Source organism: Scophthalmus maximus, chromosome 4, assembly GCF_022379125.1.
Source record: "Scophthalmus maximus strain ysfricsl-2021 chromosome 4, ASM2237912v1, whole genome shotgun sequence".
Lineage (NCBI taxonomy): Eukaryota > Metazoa > Chordata > Actinopteri > Pleuronectiformes > Scophthalmidae > Scophthalmus > Scophthalmus maximus.
The window spans coordinates 19,845,308-19,873,015 of record NC_061518.1 but is presented as its reverse complement, the minus strand read 5'-3'; the positions used below and the strand labels follow the sequence as shown (position 1 = coordinate 19,873,015).

At 44.2% G+C, this 27,708-nt stretch overlaps 1 long non-coding RNA gene across 2 annotated transcripts; it reads right to left on the bottom strand.

The window, feature by feature from the left end:
* Positions 1 to 326: 326 nt before the first annotated feature.
* LOC124849924 lies at positions 327 to 23,530 on the bottom strand. Of its 2 annotated transcripts, none has more exons than XR_007030612.1 (3): positions 23,288 to 23,530; positions 1,119 to 1,270; positions 327 to 984 (listed from the first exon to the last, which is right to left on the bottom strand). It is a non-coding gene; the product is annotated as an uncharacterized LOC124849924 (long non-coding RNA). The 2 variants fall into 2 exon arrangements; XR_007030613.1 differs by lacking the exon at positions 23,288 to 23,530 and adding an exon at positions 1,926 to 3,535.
* Positions 23,531 to 27,708: the final 4,178 nt, after the last annotated feature.

Genomic DNA, 27,708 nt, shown 5'->3' with positions numbered 1-27,708 from the left:
CACAGTTGCCATTGAAAATATGAACTTTTCAGACATTCGCTCTGGAACCAAAGTAAGAAAACAGAGTGACCACGGCGTTTATACAGAGTCACCACAACATAGACGCCTATAGTCACTGCACTCGAACTCACAGCTTCTTGGTGTTAAGGCACAGACGCTTTAGACTCAGCGAACACACACACACACACACACCATGAGTACACATCCACATGAACCATTTAAATATATCCACGTGTCCATATCCGGACCATAAGCATCCTGTCACAAATGAAAACATATCTGCATGCAGGAATAAAACACCCACACAGTCAGCATAATCCATCACGTTCCTCTTGGACATGTTATCCGTGTTTATTGAATGTGCCAGTCTTAAAGGACACTCCGTATATCTCATTTCTTCCCAGTGTAAACCCGTCCTAACAATTTCAACCTCAGACACCGATGACACATCCCTTTAAACATCCCTTTCTCTTGCATGGGCATATGACTCAATGATAATGACAGTATTGAGCGTTTTTTAAAGAGTCATAATTACAATCATCTAAACCTCCATTCTGGGGAGTTTATGTGCATCTCCACCTTTCTCTTTCTTTCTTTCTTTATTTGCGTCTCTCTCTCTCTCCTGCTCGCTGACAGCTGCTTCTCCTGGGAAAGTTCCTCTTCTTCCAGGCGATAATCTATTGCCGTCCTCCCATCGCTTACATGTAGCTACATGGTGAGTCAGCGCTGTAATTCCGTCATTAGCTGGATAATGTGTGCTGTCTGTGTGTTAAAACTCTAAGTGCCAGCTTTGGTGTGACCCCGGGGCAGCCTGTGGGTTTGACTGATGCCAGTCTACCCACCAAGCGTCATATGAGCTCTGTAATGGGTTCTGTCCAGCTCAGTTTGGCCGAGATTGACTTAGAGTGTAACGACCTTCAGGTTACGGACTGCGTGCCTCTTCTCCTTCTACCAGACAGACATTTTTCATCATGTGTTTGGTACCTTAAAAAAATACCAATACACTAATGAATCCAAAAAATAAATACTAATATATGCTATATAAAACAAAAGAAAAATAGGATGATCCTTGCGTATTTTAACCAAGCGGACACAACATAATGAAATATTCACTTAACTGTTTCAGAATGCGGAAGCCCGTCACTGTCTTACACTTTTCCTGAACTCGTTGGCCAATGCTCGGTGTGGTCCCTGAATGCACACCGACCAGTTACACCCAAGCACCTCCAGCCACAGTCAGTCGCAGCAGAGGAAGCATTCGCCACATCGCCTGCCAGAGACAGACAAAGATAAATCAAAAGTGGAATTACAGTAAAAACAGGGGTCGTACTATGCCAATACCTTCAGATACACTGAAAGACACACAACCAAATTGATAAAACATGCCTCGGCTCAGTCCCCACCTGTCTTTTTCCAATAATGAACCTGCACAATTAAGTTCTAAACTCTGCCATAAATCTTCCAGGACTCATGTTTAAAGAGTCCCTGCAGGCAGGCAGACATTTGTTTTTGATTGCCGGATGAGAAAGAAAGAAAGTAGTTTGCGCCTGGGTTTTTGACTGTGTATATATATATATATATATATATATATATTTGTGTGTTGGTGTACAAACTTCCACAGACAGATGTGAGGACATTGACAGATTATTCAATAGGTACTCTCACACATACGCAGGTGAAACTGCTCTCCGCATATGTGTGCACATGTCATGTTTTAACACCATATTCAATCAGAGATGAGCTCCTACCAGCCCGTGACAAATCTCCACCTGTGTGTGGGATCAGTGTTGTTGTACATGTGGGAGCTCGCCCTGATCCCACAGCCTCTGCACTATCACCCACCACCTGAGGCCCTGCCTGCCTGCCTGACTGATGGGAGAATCTCACCTGACAAAAAGCATCAGTGATTGATCACCCGGGCTCACCTGAGCACCTGAGGGGGCCCGGCGTGCCAAGGACTCCAGGGCCCCAGGAGGGTGCACCTGACTCCCTGGGGCGGATTCCCCAGCAAATGCGAATCTGTGTGGTCATCTCCACTCAGGTACACAATCAACTGCTGACTCCGTCACACCTGAGCTAAAACACATACAGTGCACCCTGAGGTGAGGAAAATTAATTAGACACTAAATCATTTATACTTTTGAGACAAATGTCTGATCTTGAAAGGAGCCTGACAAACCAGGTCTTGGAAATAACCTTGGGCTAGACTAGTCTGAGAAATAGCATTGCGTCTCATTAAAAATAAATCAGACCATTTTACACTGTACATGCGCGAGCCAAATTGTGCTACGGAAAGGACAATTAGTACAGAATCAATCCCTTTCTTCCAGTTTCCTCCCCCCCCCTTTCATTTTGTTGTTGCTTTATTTTAGCATCATAATGAATGCTTGCAGAGGAACACATAAACCATGAGATTTTTGGAAGAGGAAGACAGACAAACCCCCATCTCGCTCATAGCTATGTCTGGATTGCCTTCTGCGCCGAGATAGGAGTCAACATGTTTAGCGACATCAAAAGAAAACCTGATACCTTAAGTATAAGAAGATTAACACTTGCAGTGATCTTGAGCTTAGGCTTCTCCAGGACTTTCAACAGACTGTGCCAGAAGGGACAATTACCGATGAATTGGCACCAACATCTCGTAGTTATTTAACAAAATCTGGCACAGTGTATAAGCTCCTCGTCCTTAAGACTTCCTTTCAAGTCTGGCCCCGGTATCTGAAGGCTAACAGATTGGGGAATGTGACGAGTGACGACAGCAGGGGAATCTGCAGGAACACTGAAAACGGGGAGGTGGGAAATAAAGACAGGGAAGCAAGCAAGCAAGAATGAAAAACAAAGGAGACAAAGAGGCAAACAAAGGACCCAAATCATATAACAAGACATACGCATTTTATTCCCTGACTTTAGGGCTGTGTCATATCTCAGGGGGGATATTTGTGATGTTTATAAGCTCATTGGTATGCTAGTGGGTTTTTTTTTATACTCTGTACCTCAGTGGACTAAATATGACAACTTCAGGAATGTGACATTGTGTAAAACTCGAAGGCAAATGCTTGACAGTCTGACACAGAGCCAGAGGTGCACGCAAAAAATATGCACATGCACAGACAAAAAAATTAAAATACACCCTAATCGCATAATAATTTGAATAGCATATTATTTCATGATTATTGCTATTTAGAGTAAGTAAGTGTCAAATGCTCGACTACACAACACCTGTAGGAGATGTTATGTTGCCACAAGCTCTCTGCTAATCTTCACCTTGAGCACCATGCACTCACCGCAGGACACCTCCGGGTTTAGGAGGTACACTACTCTTTACACATATATCACTCCCTATTAATCCAAAGTACATACTCTATGCTTGTACCTACAACGACTTTGTGCAGCAAATGTAATCTGCCTGTCAGAGGGGATGCCAAAAGAGGAAGCAGCGTGGGGGAGTCAGGGACAAACTCCTCAGACAAGGATGTCACCTTCCCCACAGGAAACTCTTGACAACATCCCCACTCTTCACTTCCAGGACACGTGAGTAAAAACAACTTGGGCAACATTTTCTAACAACTCTTTTGAACCTTTCCTCTTTATTTTTCCAAAACCTACACATTTGATGTTTACAGGATGCTCACAGAGCGAAAATCAAGGAGATTTTTCAATCAACTCGCATGTCCACAGACCGTTTGTCTCTCCGAGACCACTGTTTAGGTTTCATAATCCTAACTTGGTTCCAAAAAAGTCAAATTTGACTTCTGTGAAGGAAGGCTAATGGTGCTCTGTGATTGCTAGATGTGCAAATAGGCAGCAAGACAATTGTGTATGCCACTGATAGCTGGTGACTGTATATCTGTTTTAACCGTTCTGTTGTTTTTCTGTTCCAAAGTTGCCAGAAAAAAATGATTAATGCAGCTTTTTTTCCTCACAGAATAAAAGTTCTCCAAGAATGTACCGAAAGCATGCTAGTGTCAAATGCGGCAGATGAACCATGTGGAGGCAGAAAGTGCTCAGAGGGAGAGAGCAGCTCAGTAAGTTCACAAGTTTCTGCTCTTCATACAAAACAGTGCAACAGTGGGTTCAAACAATAATCTACATACTGTCTGGAACAAATCTGAAACATGTGTCTACCTCAGGATTGTCTCTTCTCATAAGAATTAGCAACCAACGCAACAATTGTGCAGTCTAGATATCTGTTCCAGGGTAAAGCTAAGGCCACATAGATGACATTTTTCACCAAATAATTATTTCAATGTACCTGCAAAAGGTTCCCTGTTCTTAGTCGTCCCGTATGCGATCAGCATGTGGCAACAGATGCATTACTAAAACATTTAGCAATATAAGTATTGTTTAAAGTGAGTTGAGATAACCTTGATGAGGATTAGCCGTTGTTTCAACTCTTTGTCAACGTCAAAATGTTTTTGCTGGTGAGCATTTTAAATGAAATGCTTCCATCTACCAACTGATCTCCACGCTTTTCCACTTCCCTCTGCCACATAAACACCACACGTCTTTCTGCACAGGCATTAAACGCCAATTGCAAATAAGCTGCATATCACCATTATTTCCATGAGACATTGTTGCTTTGCTAATTATAAATGTTGCGTCATCTGTCATCCCTCAGAGTGTTTGGCTTACACCCAGATGTTAACTTGAGACTCTGTTACTTGGCTAGATTACAGAGAAGAATTATTTCTGAGTGACTTATTGCTATTCAGCCATTATGGTTCATCAGCTCTAAAAGATCTGAATGGATGCCACGGCACGTTCCATGTTGTAAAACTCCAATTCTGCATTTTTTTAAGGAAAGCTGTGAGTGATCCAACGCAGAACTCGACGTCTGGTAAAGATAACAGGTGACAAGACAAGAGGCGCCGGTTCGTTGTTGGATCTAGAGGCCGCCTTGGGATACAGTGACAGACGTTGGATTCTGACACATCTCCACAGTGGATGGGGAAGAGTGGAGAATTGAGTGATTTGGCGTTGTTTTGGAGAAATTCCCTCCCGTCACATGTGCTCTCTCATTCCCTAACCCTCTCTGGAGCGGCTTTGACAGATAGACGGAGGAGACCTGACCTGAAACAAGTGGCTGTTTGATCATCTCCGTGCCGCTTTCATTCTGTCACAAAGAGCTATACAAAATCACTTAATATTAGAAAAGATTATTACAGTGAAAATAAGCTCACTGGTGCAAATGCATTATACATCAATAACTCTGCCAAAATCTATTTTGTAAGTAAACTGATGGGCCAAGGAAAGAAATAGAAACTGTGATAAGTCTCAAGAAGGATGTAACATATGCCACATAGATCTGGCATATGTCAGAGAGAAAGCGTGCCTGTGTGTGTCCGTGCGTGCGTGTGTATGAGTGTGTTACAGAGAGGGAAGGGAACGAGCCAAGTAGATCCTAAGGCGTCAAGAGCAGGGAAAGAAAATTTTAACTCAACTCTTCAAGCAAACCAAAAGAGGTTAAGACCAGCGAGTACGAGTGCCAGAGTACAGACAGGCGTAAGTGAGACTGCTCGATTCCACTTACCGACACACAATGTTAGGGAACTCATGTTCTGAAAACAAACCAAAAAAAAGAAAATCACAGAGGTTTCTTTTCAGGGGTCAAAGTGTGTACACACACACACACACACACACACACACAAACTCAGTGATATCCCGACACCTCATAAAGTCAGAGACTGCCCACACCCAAACAAATTTAAAACAATCAGAGGGTTTGGCTGGAGCAGACTGCTCCAGTCATTACTCTGGTCTCAGTGACAGCTCACCCCGTTCACCTCATCCGTCTCTCCTCTGTAAAGACCAGCCTCATGGGCAGGCTCACAGCTCCTCACACCCCTCTTAAGACACAGAGACCCTCTTCTGACTATTTAGATATGGTGTGCTTATTTTTTTTTGTTCCAAACCACTAAGGCTGGTGATGGAACCTGAGGATTCAATTGTGAGTAACTAGAATTACCGACTCGCGGTCGTATGCCTTCATCAACAAGTAAGGTTGAAGGAAATACGGTCACAATCTTCCCCACTGCTCCTGAGTTACGGCTTTGAATAATGACCAGGAGTGTTTTTTGCAGAACATTATGATGTCACAGTGGAGTTGACCTTTGACCCTTTGGCTGTAAAATGTCATCACTTCATTATTTTCACCCAATTAGACATGTGTGTCAAATGCTGTCATAATTAGCCCATGACGTTTTGAGTTATGGGCATGTTTTGTGCGGACCTTGACCTTTGACCTTTAACTAACAAAAATCTAAACAGGTAATCTTAAAATTCGAAATAACCGTTTTTGCCAAATTTGAGGTGCTGCTAAAAAATTGCTTTCATGAGAATGGGACAGACAAACAGAAAACATAAGGCATCCGTCCAGGGCTGTATCATGAACGGAGACATGGAAATACCATTACACCCTCTAATTGTGTCTCCACTGTGACCTTCCACTAAAGATCTTTTTTCTGGCTTTGCTGATTTATAATGCACGATACAGTGAAGACTGACAAGACATCAAGAGCAGAGTGGGCAGCAGGCGAGTCTGCCAAGTCATCTCCATGGCCAATCACCAACTGATTTCATTAATGTTCAAATACACTAAATCACAAACACCCACAAAAATGTGTACGCAAACAGATGAATGCAGCTAATCACCTAACATTCGCTGGCACACAGCCAATCTCTCTTCTGCTTGCAACCACGTGTCGAATCACTAAAAACTGCACAGGCGCATGCAAATCTTTACCGCTCCCACATGTGGGGGACAAATAAACTAACACACCCTCACATAAGCCTCTCCGACTCTGCTCCACCACTGTGCCCCGCCGCAGCCGATTTAGCCAGGATTTACGCAGCCCAGTCACAGCGTCTCCATTAATTGCTGAAAGTGACACCATGCACGGTTATTACACGATTACGACATGACAGCTCTCGTTTTTCACCATTAAGAAGCAGACGGGTCTATGCTCAGCTGCGGCGGGGTGTCAGCACATGGGAGCGTGGCGGCAGGGAGACGGGTAACACAGCGGAAGGCCGCGCGGCATGAGATACTTGGCCTGCTTAATGTGCTGGCACGCCAACATGGGCAACACCAGGAAATTTACCGTATTTACAAAACTGAACCTATGCTTGGACTTGCAATTTCACTGGGGAACTTCCCTCACAAAAAGTCACAAGAGCAGGTGACATTTGTTTTGTTTGTCCTTTCTGCCATGAGAAAGAAAAGTAGGAAAATTAGCAGCAATGTACGTAATTCAAACCCTAGCAGACATTTATGAGGGATAGCGAGTGCATGTCAGGCAGTCAACTGAGTAGTGTGAGGTTTACAGCTTCCATATGTAATATGTCTCAACAGGTGTAAATAATGTCAGAGGGCACTGCAGCACCTACGGTGACAGTGGATTATCTATCACTATCTAATATAAATCATTTATCTCGAATCCCCAGTGTGTAATTTTTATACTTTTCTGGCGGCATCTGGTGGTAAAGTTGCAAACCGCAACCAACTGAGCACCCAACAGGGGACACTGTGGTGTCGCACAGCTAACTCCATTTCCAGTTTCTCGCAGCGCTGGAAACTCAAGGTGAATGGGACGTATTCTGGACTGTTTTCTGCAACCGTATTTTAATGCTGCGTTCCATTATACCTCGGAAGTCAGACCCTGGAAGTCCACAATACGACGTAGCAAACATGGATACTAACACGAAGGTCGGGTCCCCCTAATGTTCAAAGTTGATGAAAAAACATAGGTTCTTTGTTGGAGGTGATTATACATATATGAACACATAGTAATGGCCAATATATTCAATTTCTGTGAATAATTACTTCTAAATATTACACACTGTATCTTTAACTATGGCAACTAATAACTATCAGCCTGGGGGACTCCTTATAATCACCGTATTCACCATTATTATCTTCACAAAAACGTAAACGCTTCATGGGATTGTTACGTCCTCACCTTAATCTATTAACGTATGAGAAAAAAAAAAAGATTCCGCCTGCGTTTCTATTAATTGCCCACACGAAGTGAAGACGTCAAGGCTGTATAGATTTTCTGCCAGGGAAGTGTGTGGCTGTCCCTCTTCCGATGCGAGAGGGTTTGTGGTGGAGGGGTGGTGGTGCAAGAAAAGATGTGAATAATGCATCAAGAGGTATGAGACTGGTAAGGAGTCAGGGCGGTGGGAATTTAAAGGCATTTGTGTTTGTCACACAAATCAGGAAAGCCCTCGCTGTGCTTGCTGGAAAATCTGAACCGGCAGCTGAGCGCTGGGACAATACCACCTTCTTTGTGGAACTCGGTCCTGAGAAAGAAGCAGCGGGTGCGAAAGTGATGGAGAGAGGTGGAAAACCAAACAAGAGAGAGAGAAGGACAGATCGGAAGAATTAAATGGAGCAATGTCAGCCTTTCTACAAGAGGTCAAACACAATTGAAATATATTTACAAAGTAAATTGTCCAATAATGGCTGAACAGATGAGATGAGTGAGTGAGTACAATATCAATCGCTTCACACTGTGAGGAACTGAAAGTCATAAACATTATGAAGAATTCACAGGGACATCATCTCTGACCAAACATCTCTATATCTTTTTACTGTTTCTAATTCAGTAACGCAAAAGATCAGCCGGGGTTTCCAAGCCACACTCGTATTTACTTGGACAAGAGTGTATGGGTTGATAATTGATCTTTGGCTTTCAGGGATCAATCTTACTAAACATATCAGTTACGCTGTAATCGTTTCAGGTCCTGCCTTTTTTACTATGTTACAGAACATATGTATCCACTGCACTGATTTTCACTGTCAGAAATAGTTACCCATGATCCCCCAACTACTAGCGGATACACCCGTAGCATGCAAGACTGTCAGATGAATAAGCCCCATGCTAAGGTCAGACACACTAAAGATAAAAGCCATTGACCCCGGCTCAGAGGGGGAGATTCTCTTCCTGCCTGGCGTGCCGTGCTGCTCTGAGGCTCATCTGTCAGTGGGGTTGGTGCGTGCATGTGTGTCTGTACGGGATGATTTGTGCGTGCAGCTATTTATGTAGCGAGGGTCAACAAGGGCTCCTCTCGTAAGCCGGTGAGGCATGTCTGAGGCTGACTGAAGATGGAAGTTGGTCTTGAAGATTTTCACCTTGCCTGGTTTGGAAAGTGGCGGGGGACGTGGCGGGGCTCTGGGAATGGACGTGGGAACGCATGTGGAGTGGGGCTGATGCAGAGCGTGCAGACAGACATGAAGCAGATCAGTCTCAGAGACCAATCCACAAACGCTCTCAGCCCATTTTAACCCTCCATCTGAGTTACTGACTTACGATGAACTTGCTCCTTCATTCATATAATTATATGGATAAACCTTCAAAGCCTTAAAATTACTTTTGTTTTTTTTCTGAATGGAATTTCTCTGCTGCATGTTTGGCTTCACTCCCTTTTCCTCTTTTGTAGCTTGCCATCATTGATGTTGCTGCAACTCCTCTGCTGCCCAGAGCAGAGAATAAAATAAGAAAATTAAACTGACCCTTCTTCTGAGCCAGATCATCATCAGGGACACAATACACGAAAATGTCCAACTACTCTCCCCCCTGTGTCGTAGTTCGAAGCCGTTTCTTCGCCACGGCTGCTGACTGTGTGTTCAGCGATGGCACAAATGCTCGGCTGCCAGGCTGGCAGACGAATACCAGACCTTCACTTAAAAGGCCATGTCAGGGGTTAAGTGGTCATGAAAAAGGAGGCAGAGAGCCGCCGTTGCCGGAGTTATTAGACAGCGGAGTTTCTCTCGTCAGCAGGTGGGAGGTGAGATCTGGTGTGAGGAGCAGGTGCTGCTCAGTGCCGGAGATCAGAGCTGAACCCCGGGGCTGTGATAAGCTCAATGCCACTTAAATTACAACCCCAGCTATGCTCTGACCCGGGCATGTTTTGTGTGTGTGCGAGAGAAAGTTGAGGGTACAAGTGTGAGAAACAAAAGCTGAGGCATGTGGATGAAAGTGAGTGCGTGTGAATGAGTATGGGTGCGTGTGTATGGGTTTGCGTTTTTCTTTTAACGGTGAAGGTTGCACGACGGTCTATATCGTATATACATTAAAGGGGAAAACACTGACAGCTAAATAAAGTCGGGAAGGACGGCTAAGGGCATGTTTGTCTGTTTATAGTCCTTCTCATTCTTCAAATTCTCTTTCACTTCAAACATCCAGCCAAGTGTTGATTTGCCTTCAACAGTCTCAGGGGGTGGGGGCGGATAAAGGCTACCAATGAAAATGCAAGATGAAGGCACGATGATGTGGTTTTTCCATCAAACGGCAAGTGCTCATTCATGAAGCACCATCAAGGCACAGATTTCAAACTCTGGTGTTTTGTCTTAACCCGATGCCGACACATGTTAACGACGATTTTGGAGAGGAGAAGAGTGGTTGAAGAGGCAAGGTGAGTGATGAAAGTGGCAGAGTGGGAAAGCGAGGAAAGTGCAAGGGGGCGAATGCATTTATTTGATGATTATTTTTTGTAAGTTATAGCCGTGGAGACCCCGACACTAGAGGCACTTCCAGCAAACAGAAAAATCATAAACAAACAAAAAGTGGTAGAAGAGACCGGGGGATGAAAGTGGACAGAGAGCACGAGGTGCTTTGAGGATGAGGCAAGGTGAAGTATCGATCATCCATTGACAAACACAATAGAAATTTTAGATGTGATGTGAGAGGCCCCCATCCATAATTTATCAGGGGCCAAATGTGAGTGACGTGGGGTGTAGACAAGGGGGAGTACAGAGTATTGATTGGTGGGGAGAAAGAAAGTGCATGGCGCGGGGGGGTTGTGTGTCCAGAGAGGAGGAGGGGAGGGGGGGGGGGGGATATGACTGAGCGGGGAAGTGATGGGGGGGGTAGATGGAGCACAGGAAAGCCATTAAGGATGGCAGTGTTACCAGACACTCGCAGGAGCGACTGAGAGCCCAAAACAGAGAAGCGCGAAGATTGGAGGACAGACAGAAAGAAAGAACGAGAGAGGTCAACACCCCCTTGCCCCCTCCCTAACCACCACACCCCCTTTCCATCCCGCTCCAACCGTCTTATCCACTGCCCCAATCAATATGACCATGTCAAAACATAAAATGCATGCTTTTGCTCTTAAGTAAAAGGTGACCAAGATTTTTTAAAAGCATTGATTTCGGGGGGACGGGTCGATGGAAATCAAGGCATATTTTCCTGTGCAAAGAGGGGTAATAACACTCAGCTGGTAATAGCACAACAGAGGGGACTCAACGGTGTCGGCAAGGAGTGCACCGGTCAGATTACTGCACTCCACTCCACCGGGAGAGGTCATAGGAAGGGGGTAGGTCAAGTTGGCCCAGGGAGTTGTCTACGGGGAGAGCAAAGGAGGTGGAATGAGTTGATGGCACTGGACTTTTACTGGAACATTTTACACATTAAAGTGAGTTGAGTTTGGAAGAAGAAAAAGAAGAAAAGGTTCTCACAGGCTCGGCCCTCGGGGAATGTGGACCATCAAACACAGCCAGACGGAGCAGAATCATTCCTCCTCTGCAATGCTAACCACACAGAGCCAAACACGGCTAATGAGAGTTCTTTGAGTGATACATTGTTTTTTAAACATGTCAGTTATCCCACCTCGACGTGATACCGCGGTACTATTTAAACGGTTTATTATTTGTCTGCGAGTTTTCAGTGCTGCCTGAATCAAAGTCAGTCACCGAGGTGAAAACGAGTCAGAGGCAGAGAAGGTTCCGTGTGGGTTCCGCGGTTAGGGAAAGTTTCTTTACTTTTTTGTTTTCCCTAATGTGGGCACCAGTGAGGCAGAGACAACCTCCATGCCACCACTGGGGACGCAGCACCGCCCATGGAGAGCAAAAACCAAGTCGGTTGAAACAGACCAGGCACAGAGAGGCAGCAAGGAAAACACAAGATGAGGAGAGGAAAAAACACAATCATGTACCATAATCAGAAACGAAACGAATGCCCACCACATGAAAGACGCTGCCATTGTGCATCCATGTGTCCCATGCTGCTGCAACAGTTAGCACGCCAGCCACAAAATGGGGCTTTAAAGACAATGGCAGTACAACAGCAATTAGCCCTGTCGACTGGGTGTGGCTACGCTCTGAAGACACTCATCTGTCCATGACCACAGAAGCGCATAATGAATGACACGACATTGCTGTGACACAATAAAATAAACAACATCTGGCTGAACTTAGACAACTCCCTTCGTCTCAGTTGACCCCTTGACTTTTTCGTAGGCTATAAAGCAGGCTATAATCATCAGCGCACTATAGTCGAAGCAGAAGTGTTTCCGATTAAAACATGATTCCGACGTCATCTGCACGGTCAAGTGTTAATTTTTGAATGTTAGATTTGACACATTTACTTTTTTTTGGCGGACCACACTGAAGTCTGGGAACTCCATGATTTGTCAGTTAATTAATTTTGTGATTCATGACATGGTCGGTCACTTTTACAGAAAGATCTTTACAGTACACAAAGAACAACTCTGGATGATCTATCCTTTTGCCAATTTATAGGTCATCACAAAACAGCGGGATAGAAAAAGTTAAGCTTTTAGTTGTGGTCTATCACATGAAACTCCAAGTAATTCTTACGGACAATAGAAATATCATCCATGCCATAAGCTGTAGTTTGTTGTGGCATGGTAACAGGTGGTTTAAGGTGTTGCTGCAGCCTGAGATTGAACCCGTGTTCTTTAATCTCTTTAACCACAAGGCCATGCTAACATCCCCAATCAAAATTTCAGAGGTGTGTATGCTTAACAAGCAGTGCTGCTCCCTTTAAAACATCACCCATCAAACTCTAGACCTGATGCTTATGAGTCAGAAGCGCCTGACACAAGCATTTCTCTGACATCGGAGGCAGCTGACTGGTCGGTCGTTCGGTTGGTTTTGTCCTGATCGTGTGGGATCTGTTTTAGTTGTAGCCAGAAAGCGGGAAATGGAAGACGGCGAGGATATAATCTAGTCACCTGATCCAGGCCTGGCGGAGGTGATGACAGCCGTGCTGTGCCACCGTGTGTCATATGATGAGGGGACCAAATGGCAGGTGAGCACCACCCTCCTCTTTAATGGACAGCGACCAGAGGGTAAGGGGGGTGGTGGTGAAATGGAGAATATAGACAGGTTTAAGTAAGCAGAGTGATGGCTTTCATTTGATACCCCATTTCACGTGAATCTTGATAAAAGCAGGCCTGGTGTGAGATGATGAGTGAGGGAAATGAGGAGGGAGGAATGGGGAGAAGAGGTGTGCTGTTTCACACTGCAGTGGGCTACAAGGCTCTCTGCTGGTACTCCAGCGACACTGTGAGAAGCCGGCAGGTATGGAAGCAGTGTTACACATCCGTGTGTGTGTGTGTGTGTGTGTGTGTGTGCGCATATAACGGCTTAATCAACTTCCTTACTGCTTCCCGAAGAGGAAATGGGATTTGTTCACCACCTTTCAGAAAAGGAGTCCACACAAACCGCTTATGCACACACCTCATCCAAAGAGCAAAGGCCCCCCCCATCCCTCCTTTTGTTTAAAGGAGACCTCTGGTTCACTGTATCAATAGGCAGTTCTCTATGGAAACAAACCCAGACAACAGTAATCCACAAGAACCACACAAACACGTCTATATTAATATATCGTATTTCTACAGTCGCACAAAATAATTGCCCAAAATAGACAAAGGGCCCAGCAGCACGCTAACACCCTCATGAATGCAGATGTTATGCGGATGATTTAATCACAGGTCTAACAGATGTTTTTAGGCTGCCCTCTCTTTCATTAAAAGCCTGCCACAGCAGACACCGGAATCAAAGATTATTCGAGGAATTAGGATATGAAAGCACGTTAGCTCAATTAAGGAAATTAAATTGTGTACATTAGACAGAGCCCAGTAGTGAGCGTGTTGCCGCCAAGGCCGCGGCATAATAAAATCAAAGAATCACGGCTTAATTGAAATGCACTTAAAAGGGATCATGCTGACAAATGTGATTGTATTGAGGCGCTAATGTGCACACCTCCTCCCAGTCCCCTTTAAATCCAATGAAATTGAAATATCCTGGGCAGCTGACCGCTTCCTGATACGATCAGCTGGCCAGCACCATGGCACATGCAAAGAGGACGAACAAGTAGAATGGGTAGCAGGTAATCAATTTAGGACAAATACATCCAGCACAGCACACCCCCATCCTCACCCGCTCCCTTCTGCTCACACACTCATATGATGCTAAATCCACTTAGGGATTGAAACAAATGAAAGGTGAAGTGAAGATAACAAGTCGCCAAGGTGCCTTGTCCTGCCAAGGGAGAACAGTCACTTCCCTCAGCTCATAATAGCTGGAGGGCGACGTTAGCGATGATGAAGCATTTGTGTTTCGCCAAAGGTTCAATTAAGATGCATTACACAGCCATAGGAACATGTTCATACACACATTTGTGTAGCAAACAGACACTTACATACGTATACCCTCATGTATGTTTCCAAATACAGTATATTTTTTACATTGCATTCATCAGATGGCATTATTTACTTTACTATTACTTACAGGCTCAATGGGAGGGAATCTACTGCCATCAGACACACTCAAAAATGTATGGAAATCCATGTTGTTTTTTTTCCCCACTTCACTGATTAAAAGTGACACATTAAGCAAAAATCACCTTTTCAGTGTTTGTGCACATAAATGTGTGTAACTGTGGAGCCTTCCGGCCCACAAACTGTGAAAAAAGACCACCCTGTCGTTTTTTTTAGTGAGCTGGCTAAACCCTACAGCCTGGTTCTGACCAACTGGTTCAAATTTCTCTCCCACTCTTCTGGGGTAACCCCACCTGCAATCTCCACTTTGCTGGTGTAGAACATTTCGAAACAGGTTGACCAGTCACAGCATACTGGGCCTGTTGGCCAATCAGAGCTGACTGGGGTTTATCAGGAGGCGGGGCTAAAATAAATCCATGCGTTTTGGACAGAGGGTGAAAAGAGGAGCTGCAGGAATGGGCAGTATGAGAACACTGATGCCCTTTCTGAACATTAGAGCATGTAAACCTTTTCAAGTGGTAACGCAAATTAAAAGTATGAACCTGAATATGAGCATAATATGTCACCTTTAAGATTTCAAGTTTGTAGGTGTCTGCTTCTTGCTTTGGCCTGCAAGTTTGTATGAATCCCCAACACACTCAATATCAAAGTAAAAAAAAAAAAGAAGAGTAGATTACATTTTTTTATTGCTGCTCTCCAAGGCACTATCCTGCAGCCTACTTTCTCGGTACTAAACAGAATAAATGAGGCTGAATCATAGCAGTAGCGAAGGCAACAACTCTCCCTTAACACTTTTTTTTATTTAGTAGTAGCTGATGAGAATACTGTACTTGAATTGCAAACACTAAATACCTACACCCTTTTTGAGCTTACACTATGTTTCACAAACAAGCCTCGCCCTCTACACATTTATATGTATATATATATATTTATATATAAGCAAACAAAAATAGACAGCACACAGTTGGACTGCTGATGTGGAAACAAGAAAAAGTAATGTGTCTGCTATTTTTCTTGCCATTAGTGTGCTTGCTGCTGAATAGAGCGGTACTCTCCGAGGTAAATCTCTGGAGGGGCCACTAGGGGAGCTTCCCACCCCCTTTTCAGCAAACTTGAGCACAGTGTATGCAAACACACACAGACACACACCAGTAGAGTCAAAAAGAGAGTAAAGGAGAATGAATGTGATCTTGTGTTACTCGACCTAGGAGAATATTGCAATCAACATAAACTGCTCACTAAAAAAAAGGGCATAGACATCTTTCTCCATCATCACTGTGGTCTTCATCCTCACATTATTCAGCCATCCGCATGCGACTCGCACTGTTGACACCGCTGTGCAGATGCGGCGAACACGCCATCATGCTATTGTAGTACAGCTGTGGGAATACTCTGCGCCCCAAAGTACAGAACACACCTCCATTATGCATTACACATCTAAGATATTTAAGCTCTTTGTAAGAGTTAAGTCTTGGAGCCGTGCCGTGTCATTCTGTGGGGGATGATAGGGAGGTTTAGTCATGTCTGTATTAGTGGGATGACTTCCAAAAGCCTCTGGGATGGTGTGTTACAACCACCAGCTCCAGTCGCTCCCAGCGTTGATACCCAACTCTGTCTGGCCCTAAGCACCAGATCAGAACCCCAAATAGGCCCTGCATTAAAAGGGGATAAGCCTTACCACAGGGACCGACTATTCACCAAATAAGATAAAATGAACCGCTGTACGTTTTAAGTCAAAATAAATAGAAATACAGTGGTTCAAGAGTCCAGTGTGGGGACGGAGCCAAGCAGCAAAGCTTTCCATTTCTGTTTCGTGCGTAGAGGCAGAATTAAAAACAATAGGCTACGTACGATTATTGTGCTTCACAAACAGTCTTAGGGACGGGAAGTGAGTCTTGAGACCTGTGAACATCAGCTGACATGAATTCCAGGACACGTGTCGCCCTCAGAAGTGGGAAAGGCAGTGTTTTCCCCTCTCGGAGCAGCCGAACACGGTTCTTAGTCTAAGATGAATACCGCCCATTTGTCTGGTGCTGTACGGTGGAGGGGTTTGTGTGCCAGCATCGGAGCCCTTCAAGAGACACTTAGGTCTGTGTGTATATTTTCATAGTCTGATTGAAGTAAAACACAGCCTTTAATGTATCATTTCAAGTGAACACCGTGCCCAAATGAAAACACACACACCTACAAGCCCCACTTAATTGAAGGCTACAGATTTTCACATAGCAGACAGGTTTTTTTTTCCCCCTTCTTTTTTTCTCTTCTTCCTAGAGTGAGAACAGAGCACTTTTTGAAATCAATATTCTCAACTTGTTTTCCTGCAAATTAAAGCTGCCATTCTGAGGCTGGTGTCACCAGGGAGCGTGCCGAGAGACAGAGACGGATAAGAACTGTAGCACAAAAGTTTTATATTTCAAGCAAAGAGATTGAAACATAATCCTATATTATCTGAAAATGGCTGAGAGAGAGAGAGAGAGAGAGAGAGAGAGAGAGAGAGAGAGGGATAACGTATACACCAAAAGGAAGCCCAGATGCTATTTCTGTTTTGTAACGGAATAGGAAAGACTATTCAAAAAAGAGAATGAAGATACGATGACATGATCATAATTTCAAAGGATGCTCATGCATTTTTCTCTTTGAGATAAAATAAAGTGCTGGTTACAATAACTTGGTGTTGACATACTTTCCAACCATGTGGGAGGAGAAGAATTTCATTAATGCAAGTTCCTACCTCATATCCCATCTCAATAATGTGAAACTGTCTGCAGTTAGTCCACATAACATGCAATTTACACACAAGACTTTTCCGCTGTCTGCTCCAGCGGACCATAGCTGCATTTAGCCATAAAACAGATCCACTCTTCAGGACACTTGTAGTGCCTAAAAACCTCAATTATGTCCATCAATATTTGATGGAATGGCTCTGATAAGATCTGCCCCCCCCCCCCCCAACCCCACCACCCTATACAAGCCCGCCCCCTCCCTCCAGTGCTGGCAGGATGTCTTTAATTGTTGGCCCTGAGCACTGGAGACAGACAAGACGTTGTTTGCTCAGTAATGGATGGCTCTGTACCTAACACAATGTTGAGACTGGGTGTTGTGCAAGCCCGGCCGTCGCACTCCTGGCCTGCAGTGGAACAGGAGAGGGATGTCGAGGGTGGTGGAGGACAAAAACGGAGGAGTCATTGTGTGGACCAGCCCCCCTCTATGTCTCCCATTATGATGTGCATTCAGTCAGTCAGTACAAACTGGCACACGGTGGCAGGATAACAAACCGCAAGACATCCGTAGTTCTCACACAGCGCTGTTGTTTCTCCTCTACATCCAACTTTTACGACAGTAAATTTCTATGTCAACATCGGGAGTGTTGCAGGGAGGGAAGCGTCCGAGCCAGGCCAAGCTCTTTACAGCCATGCTGCACGCAAGGCTGTCGAGAGCAAACAAGCACAAGGGGGAAAACGTGAAAGTCAGTCCGGCTCCGTAGCTCTTCCTCCATCCCCTGGTATGCGAGTCACTTTCACCTTGGCATGCGGCGATCGCACCCTCTTCTCCTCGCCCCGTGCTCCTCTCTCCAGGACCCCTGAGCTGTCCTGGGAGGCGCCTTCACTCAGGGATTTCTCCTCATTGACTTCCTTGGCTAAATTGATTTTAATAGCCAACACTTGGGGCCTTTTCTCACGGTCTCCTCTTTCACCAGCGGCGGGTTCCGTCACGCCCTGCCATATTTCTCCACTCAGGACGTCTGGGCTACTTTCCAGGGCTATTGGAATAAGAACTGACGAATCCCTTTTAAGGTCCCAAGGAGATAATCTCCTGTCATTTCTGATTTGCATAACATTATTTAAAATTTAATGTAATGGCATTAAGCTATAGAAGACCCTCCCTTTTCTTTGAGCGCACATCTGTTTGCAGAGTGTGTGTATAAGTGTGTGCGTGTGTGCACGAACGTGTGCATATGTGGGTATGCGTATATGTAGAGACAATGCAGTGGGAGCTCATTTCTGATGGGGTAACGGGGAGCCTCCTTCCTCCCTCTGCTCCTCTCCATCTCCTTCCATCTTCCCAGAGCGACCCCCACCCGCCAATCTGTCCCAGCTAACACATGATATGACCACACTGCAGCGAGATAATCAACAGATAGCTCAAAGCAGATGAAAGAGCTATCAGATCTATCCTCACTCAGACACAAACACAAAGGGGCACACACACACACGGAGCAGCCCAGCAAAGTGTGTTGCAGGGTACAGGGCCAAGACATAGCCCAAAGGACCGCGGGCCGGATACCATTCCATTTGTCGGATTCCGTACGTGTCCTACTTACAAGGCTGCGATGGGACTCAATTAGGCTGGAACCAAGACGAGCTGATAAATTAATTTATTAATGAATACAATGGAATGGAGAATGGAGGGATGAGCTCGCTCGTTTTCTTTGGGGTTGGCTGGGCCAAACAGCTCCACAACAATACCGGGCTTTGATTTGGAAGGATGACGGGTCAAACGGGGATCGTTGTAGTGGGCTTGTGAGAAGAACAGCTCTGAAAACATTGCAATTTCATTATGTATAATATTAAGAAAAAAAAATCTGTGTTCTGTTTAGCTCATAATCTAATCCTACTCTCTTTTTTCCTCGTAACCTTGCAGAATGTCCGCACGTAAACACAAGCAAAAAGGCAAAAGCATTGTGCACAGTGTTTTTTTTTTCCTTTTTTTACTGAAACATACAAACACACACGCTAGTTAGCAAATGCACACAGAAACCTGCTATTACACTGCAGACAGACAGGAACACAAGCACACACATGAACTCGTACACACACAGCCTCTATTCTCGGTGGCAGAGCATCTTCCACACATTAAAAATAAATTAATTCAGAGTCAATTTGGGGAATGTTTGACGATGCAGGGCAGGAATACCATCTGAGCTCTGGGAATTGTAGATTGCTCCCCCTCTCCCCAAGGCATTCCCTTTGTCTATCTATTTGGTGTGATTAAAAATACAATGATGAATGCATATTTCTTCCAGATGAATAACTTGAAGGGGTTGGCAGCAGATGAATCAGGGAGCAGTGTGTTGGTAGAGAGACTAGCCAGGTCAAACGGTTCATAGTCACAGCCTCTGCAGGCAGGACATCCTTAGCGAGAGCTGGGCTGTTCCCATTCACATTAAATCTCCAGATTTATTTTAATGTAACAATACAAAATCTAATAATACTAAACTGAATTCCCATACAACAATTTGAGGGACTGACAATTGCACAAATTAAATTCTAACCTCATATTTGGTCACCAATAATGTATCGTTCCCACACGGAAGTGAAACACGGAGCATCTGGACTCGAATACCAAAGTGTTTGTACTGATTATAAGTTCATGAACACAAATGAAGAAAAAGCTGGAGAGGTTACCCAACACGTGCACACCAGCATCGCCTATCAAAACAAATTCTGTTTAAAGCTGCATTTCAATCACCATCACATCATACGCGAATCATCGTGTTTCTCAATTTAAAAAAAAAATAACACATCCCACATCTTGCTGCCATTTAGGGCACCCGTGTTAAAAAAAAATTGCTTTGTGAAGCTTTATTTTGGTTAAAAGAAATGTGAAAATGTTGGAAACAGCCCCGACAGCTGTGGTTAATAAGAGTGCAAAGATTCACAAATACATAAATGTATGCACTCACAACCAGCCCGCATCTATATACAGTCAACTACGCACCGAACGTATAAAGTGTAAGGCATCACAATGGCTCAGGAGGCTCTGGGCTTGAAGGGGAGTGTTTGAGGCTCATATCCCCAATAGAGATCCCTCCTGGCAGGGCTACTGAGTGCCCCCCCCCCCCCCCCACTGCCCCCTACAAACCAGTGAGAGAGGAAGGCCCTCCTCTCCTTACATGTCAACTTCAGAGAGCATGCCTCTTGGTGCCTCAAAGCTTTGATACCAAAATAGTCCAGGAAGCCTCTGTCTTAAAAAAATGCCCCAGCAGACCTTCATTCTGGGGATAGAGGGAGGGAAAGGAAAGAAAGAGGCTGGAAAGAGAAAAAAACACAGGAGGACTCAAACGTTTCTAGGAAAAGAACGAAAGAGGGTCTAGGTTTTGTATGATTGTTCCACACTGCAGTGTGCTGCAAACCACTTTGGCAATGCTACAGAATCTTAACTAGCACGTAAATCTTCAAATTACATTATTTCAGGACCACTGAAGGATGGAGAAGAAAAGGGTGAATGGTCCTTTTCAGGAGCGTAACACACACCTCGACTTCCTGGGCTTTCAGATCATCCAGTGTGCACCACATTAATTTATATGTGTGTGTTACCCATAATGATACCCATAGCATCTGAAAGAAAAGAATGATTCAATAAAACAAAAATAATGGTGAGTTTACAATTGAAAATTAAATAGTTGAGGGGTGAAGGTCTGTTTAAATGATCTGCAATGAGCTCGCAAACGAGGGGTCCCCAGATGTGAGGTCTGCCATTGGACCCCTGTCCCCTAATCCAGTATCGTGTGACTCTGGGCACTTGGTGAAGTTCATGAGGACCAGGGCAAAAATAAAAGATACTCCATTTTGTCACGGTTACATGTTGGCATTTGTTGAGAGAAAATTGTGTTACTAGACTTATTTTGAGCTGGTCAGAAAGCAGCACGACGGAGAGAGAGCATGACCCTTTCTGTTGAGACTGTGATGACTGACAATCTTGATCTGTGCCTTCAGAGAGCAGGTAAACTACATCTCACTCGGGTTGAAGCAGTCGTCCCCAATTATATTTCCTCAAGGGCTAAAACTAAGTCAAGCATGCCAAAACACCCAGGGTTTTTACACTGATATACACAAACAATGAAAAGAAGAAGAAAAAACATCCTGAAACACTTTTTATCATCTGACTCAAACTTGAAAATGTCTATTTATTATGCTTCTAATAGCAAAAAAAACTGATCAACAATAGCACTACAGCAAGTAGTACACAACAGCACTGAGTATCCTGAAGCAAATACAACTGTGTCAACTTTTCTAAAAAGACCTGACATACAGATTGTCTGCAAACCAACAGTAACCATAATGCTGATTGTTAAAGTGTAAAAATCTGCCATCCAGATATACAGGCATCAGCAGCATCTCTACAACCACATTAACCCAAGAGCCAATTAGGCAAAGAGTCAGACCGGGGAGGGACAGAGAGAGAGTCGGACAGACCATAAGACAAACAGATGCACAGGAGAGCATGCAGTTTGCTTTCATGCGCAACGGAGCCAGAGTGACAGGTAAGACCATCGTCTCCCTCCCTGCTGAGAACTGTGCGACTGCTACAGCACAGCTGGAACTATGGTGCGGGCCGCCTGCCAGGACGGTAAAAAACTTTATGGATGTTTTGGTGGCACGCCGACGCAGGCAGGATTTCTCCCGGTGCTGCCGACGGACAGGGCGAAGGAGAGAGACGGGGGAAGAGAGAAACCCAGCGAGACGGCAACAGAGTGAGTCGCAACGGTGCAAAACACAAAGTCAACAACACAGCCATGACAATAAAAAGCGCACACATCATCTCATGTATGTTATGACAGATTGTCAGCAGCAACGGCCCACAAGAACATTCTGCTCTTGTGGGCCGGACCTGGCCCGCTGTCCGCCACTTGGGGGCCCCTAGATTAAGGAAAGGCCCAAATCCCTACTTTATTGGCAATAAAGGTATGATTTGGCCAAATAGTAGTTTGTACGGCCGTAAGGCTGCACCTAATGCTTCGTTCAACTCCAAGTTCACCTACTTACTGAGGATTTAGGTGTTGTGTTAGCTTGTTTATTCGGCAGCGCCTAGCGCTTGTTACATGAAAGCACTCACCCGTCAAAATAACTGCTGGAACAGTGATGAATTAATGATCAAATGGCTCACTGGGAAGTACAGCGGCACTACAGAGTCCTGTAAGCACCACAGCCATAGACAAAAAGAAGAGGAGGAAGGGATGAGGGGAGAAGAATGAATGTTAAAGGGAATGTAAAGGAAATAAAGAAGGAAAACACAGGAAGGTGAAGGAGAAAACCAGAGTGGAATATATGAAAATGAGGGGAGAACATAGGAGAAGAAACTGACATAAAAAAACATTATCTTGACAGAGTTTGTAGCGTTCATGTTGCTTCAAAGTAAGTTTGGGCAACACACACAATGATCATATTACTTAGTTTTTACCGGTTTGATATCTGTACGCTCCGACACACTTCTGAGGGGCCGCCCACCAACCTGAAACACCGGCCCGGTGGCTGTCTGATTGTGTGACCGTGTTCCTACATTGCAGTAAACACATACACTTTGAAAGAACAGCAGTTTTACTAAAGACATACAAGAAAATATTATTAAATCAAAAGACCTCCTCCAACGCTGCCAAAATTTATTATTCATCTGCAGCATTTTCAGGAGGCTTCACAGGAGCATATTGTCTAACTCCTCTCTGTGTGTGATTGAATTTACTTTGGGGGACGAGGGACTGCTTATGGCGTCTAAGGAAGGGAGGCGACGATGTCAAAAAAGGTTTTTAGTAAACAACACATGCTTTTTGGGTTTTGGCTGGTTGAAAGAGGAAGTCACAGTGAGTGACTGGATACTCTTCTTCTTCGCAGCACATTTCCATCCCTATCATGTCGTCCACGCATTGTGACGGAGTGCTGCTGCAGCTCATCTCATATGCAGTTATCCAGCTAACTACCAGCCTTCCCCCTGCCGCTCCACTGGCCTTTGATAAGAACAGAGGGAAATTAAAATCACAAACCTGAATTATGAATCCAATGACAAGATAGCCTAAGAAGGCCCGCTCTCCGCACCGCGTCTCCTGGCTATTTCTCCTCCTCTATCTCTGTCCGACTCTCACTCACTTTTACGCTTTATTTCTCTTTGGATCCCTGTGTTGTTCTCTTGCACTTTATTTTCTTCCTTCCTTTTTTCTCAACCCCCGTCCCGTTCTCTCTTGGTTGCAGCGGATTCAACTGCTAGCATATTCCATAAGAGCAAGAGACAGACTGAGGGAGAAAAGAGAAGGAAAAAAGTTTCAAAAGACGATAACACACAGTTTGATAAAACTGACAAGGGACTCAATTAAGTCTTCCCTGTCAAAACAGCAGTGATATTTTATTAAGTCGCAGCGTGCCATTCGATGGGTACATCAAGCGACGCATCTGTAGACGAGAGGACTGCACCAGCCGGGTAAGAGGGACACATGTTGCCACTTTCAGGAAACATCAATCGAAAGTCACTTCATCACATCTGCTGAAAAATTAAGAGAACCCGATATCAGGATGCTCATTTACTTTTTCATGCGCAACCCCGAGTATTTGAGGAGAGACTCTTGCTATCCCCCCCCTTTTTTTTTTTACCCCTTTCATTTCAAACACATACGAGCACAAAGGCTCCCGGTATTGGCTGGTACCATCAGGACAAGCGCAGCCAAGATTCTGCCACATCTTAAAAGAAAACAACCAAAGGCGTGCACTGTCATAGTCACACGTGCAGCTTTGAGGAGGCAGATTTTCAGGCCAGAGAAAATGCTTATTTTTTAACATTGTCTAATTTTCTCAGTTGTAATTGTTTCCAGGAATCTTGATTCAGGGCTAATTCAGTATAAAACATGTGGATTAAATGGTTCAGAGTCATCACAGTATAGATACTAAATATGTTGTTTAATGTATAACAATTGAAAAAAAAAAACAAGACAAACTTACCAGGCGTAAAATTTTTAAAAGTGTAAATTCTGTATATATTTCTGTGTTATAGTGAGCTGTCACTGGAATGTCAGCATCACATGAATACTGTCTGCATTATCTTAAACTTTTAAACTACTTATTTCATTATTTACTTTATATTATTTATTACCAATGCCAAAATCATATTTTAATACTTTATTTTAGCTCATCACATGAATCCCACTTTCCTCTGTCTCTCTCTCTCCAGCTTTTACTTTGTTGTCTTGCTACTGTGATGTGTGGCTGCTGTGGCACTGACCCCAACACACTTTACTAGTGTTTGCATATATAAATTAAAACCCAGTCTACCGTTGCACTCATTTTAAGTCGCTGTGGGTGAGAGAGCCAGTAAAATACCTGCAAAGTAAAATGGAATGTAGCTTTCATCCTCCATCACTGCAAACACAGACTTTGAGTATCACCTTTACGTACAGAGCGGGGTTGTTTGTGTGGACAACTGCATATATATCTTGGGCAAGTTCCTGCCTACTTTAAATTTATTTTTATATAAAAGTAAACTTAATCCCTCAGAGAAAGAGAGCAAACATGGTGGTGTTGTTAAAAAAGAGAACAGCGGCGCTGTGATGTGTCTGGGAGAGGCCACAGCGTTACAGTAAGATGAAACTTTAATTCTGAAGTCTCTCTTGTAATTGAGATTGCTCTTGTAGGATGCTGTATTGCTGAGAAAAAATAGATGCCCCCCGTCCCCCCCCACACACACACACACACACACACACACACACACACACACACACACACACACACACACACACACACACACACACACACACACACACACACACACACACACACACACACACACACACACACACACACACACCATAAATATGCATGTGCATGAGTTTACATGTTGTTGTACACAAGCATGGGTCTACATGCCATCGTTCCGACAGTGTAGTGGAATTGTTTGTGCATGGCTGTTTGCCTTCATCTCCACAAACCCGTGTCTGTACATGTGAACGTGGCAGAGCTGACACTCGGTTGTACAGGAGCGCAGTGCTGACCATACATAGTCTGTTTCATATAGAACAAAAGCTCTGTTGGAGGACACAAAAGGCCAGGTTCAAAAGCATCGCAGGCGTCAGGAGCCCAGGCCTAGATACATGAAACAATCAGTGTAAACTTGTCCACAGCTAAGAGGGCTGCGATGCACCTACAACAATGCTCCTTGTGCTCCACTGCAGGCACGGTGCTGTCCATATAAGACGAGATTAAAGCCCAGTGCAGATCAAACGCACTGTTGATGATTAGCACAAAATACTGTTTTCTGTGTTTCTATCATTGATTAATATGGCGCTCCCAAGACGAGCGATGCGTCGTGCATGATTTATGCGTGTACGGCTGCAAAATTGCAAAGCTCTGCCGTGTATAGCTGGCACTGGAGTGAGGCGGGACAGGGGAGGACATTGGTGGTTTTCTCAAAAAAACCTGTGTATGTGTAAAAATGAATCTCATACGACAGTTGCGATGAGTGCGGGCGGGTGTCTAACCCATTGGTAATGCCGCATCCCAACGACAGCTACTGGAAATACAATGATGGATTCAGGCACTGACAAGCGGCATTTTAATGAAGAGAAAACTACACTCACTTACACACACGCTATTATAAATGTCTGAAGGTCTCACCCTCCTCCCTCTCTTCCTCATGTCGTCTCCTCCCCTCCGTCCTCCATCACTCTCGTCAGGATATTTATGACTGATAGATCTGTCGGCGTTTCTCGCTCAACAAAAAAAAGTTGCAGCTTGTGCCACCCACGCTTTCATCGGAGGCTCGGCAGGATTGGTTTGAAGTGGGCCTCCGCTTCCCCCTCGTGTACCGGTGCTGAGCTAGTGACATTAACATTCAGTCATCACATGTAGCAACACCATGTGGTTTTTTTATTAGGGTTTTTTTGTATGTTGTTGACGTATGATTATGTAAACGGAAATCTATTTCCATGCGACTGTGTTCGATGCAATTTGGAGGCATTGTGATGATACAGCAGCAGCAGGTAGAGTTGAGTGTTTCCTCTTAAACAGAAAAATTACTGACAGTACAGTCATAACTAGGCAACGGTACAAATAAAGTTCTACTTGGACAGAATAGGCTTTACAATAGGAGGTAAAAATTGGATATGTCAGTAAGTTGTATGGTCTGGAGGCTGCTGTGCCAGTAAAGATTTCACCTTCTTCTACCTCCCATTAAACAGCCACTGAAAATCACCTGAGAGAAGTATTTTTGCAAAGCTCCAAGTAAATATGAGGACATTTCCTGCGGGGAGAAGAGGTCTTTCCTCTATTCATTCCAGCATCATTATTGAAGCACTAGATGAAGCCGTTGAACTCTTTTCAACTCATGTTCAACTAATAGCCACCATTCAGAAAATCAGTTCCAGTCCAGTATTATTGTAGACATGGGCAAATACTTCCACATCTGTATTTTTAAAGGCTGAAGGCAGAGATATTTTTCTAACTAATATCACAGATGCTCAGCTATCATCTCACATTTCTAAAACTGTATTAAATTCAAATGGAAGCATAAAAAAATCAACAGCAACGCATGAGCATTAATGGGTTTGCATTAGAGAGTCTAGTGGCTGGAAGGAGGAAACTGTGTGTTTGCGTATGTTTGCATGTGTGTGTTTTACTTGTTAGTCCCTGCAGGCTGTTCTGCCCTGCACAGGTACCAGTGTATTGTCAGCCTAGGGGCACTGTTTAGTTTGGCCTAGCTTTGGTCCAATCAACCTTTGCTTCTTTTACTTTGAAACCCGAAATATCTTAATTCACTCTCTATCAATCTATCACGCATATAAATTTTTTCTCCCCAGTTTGCCTTTATTCAGCCAAGAAGATTAACATATAATCCGACCCGCAGTGGCACAGAGTCCTACTACAGTCTCTTACGGTTCGGTAATTAGCATTCTGACATTGACGATCACTCAACTTTAATTAAAAAATGGACATTGATCAGTTATAAACACCCACACTCTGGAAAACAGATCAGCATCTGGTTTACTAGATGGGACAAAAGTCAAATGGAGAGATGGACTGAAGACGTGTGGTCTCTCTGATCTGTGTATATCATGTGTACCATGCCGATGGTGTCAGTTCTTTGACTCCCTTGTGAGCAGCAATTGCATTCTCAGATACAGCACCTCTGCAAAATTCCAGGAAAATATCCAGACTACAGTGCTTCTGTTCCCTCTGTGTGACTGCAGGTTTGTAGCACCAAAAAAACGTAACTTCAACACAGCAACGCAGGACGAATGCTTCATCGACAGAAAAAACAGAGAAACTTTACACACACGGAGACACGTGATCACACTCATCAGTTGACCCTTGTTTTGTTCAAATTACCTGTGTCTACCCACACTCTCACATGCTGCAACACATAAACACATGCACGCACAAACGCACATGCACGACATGTTTAGTCTCCTTCGAATATGCACGT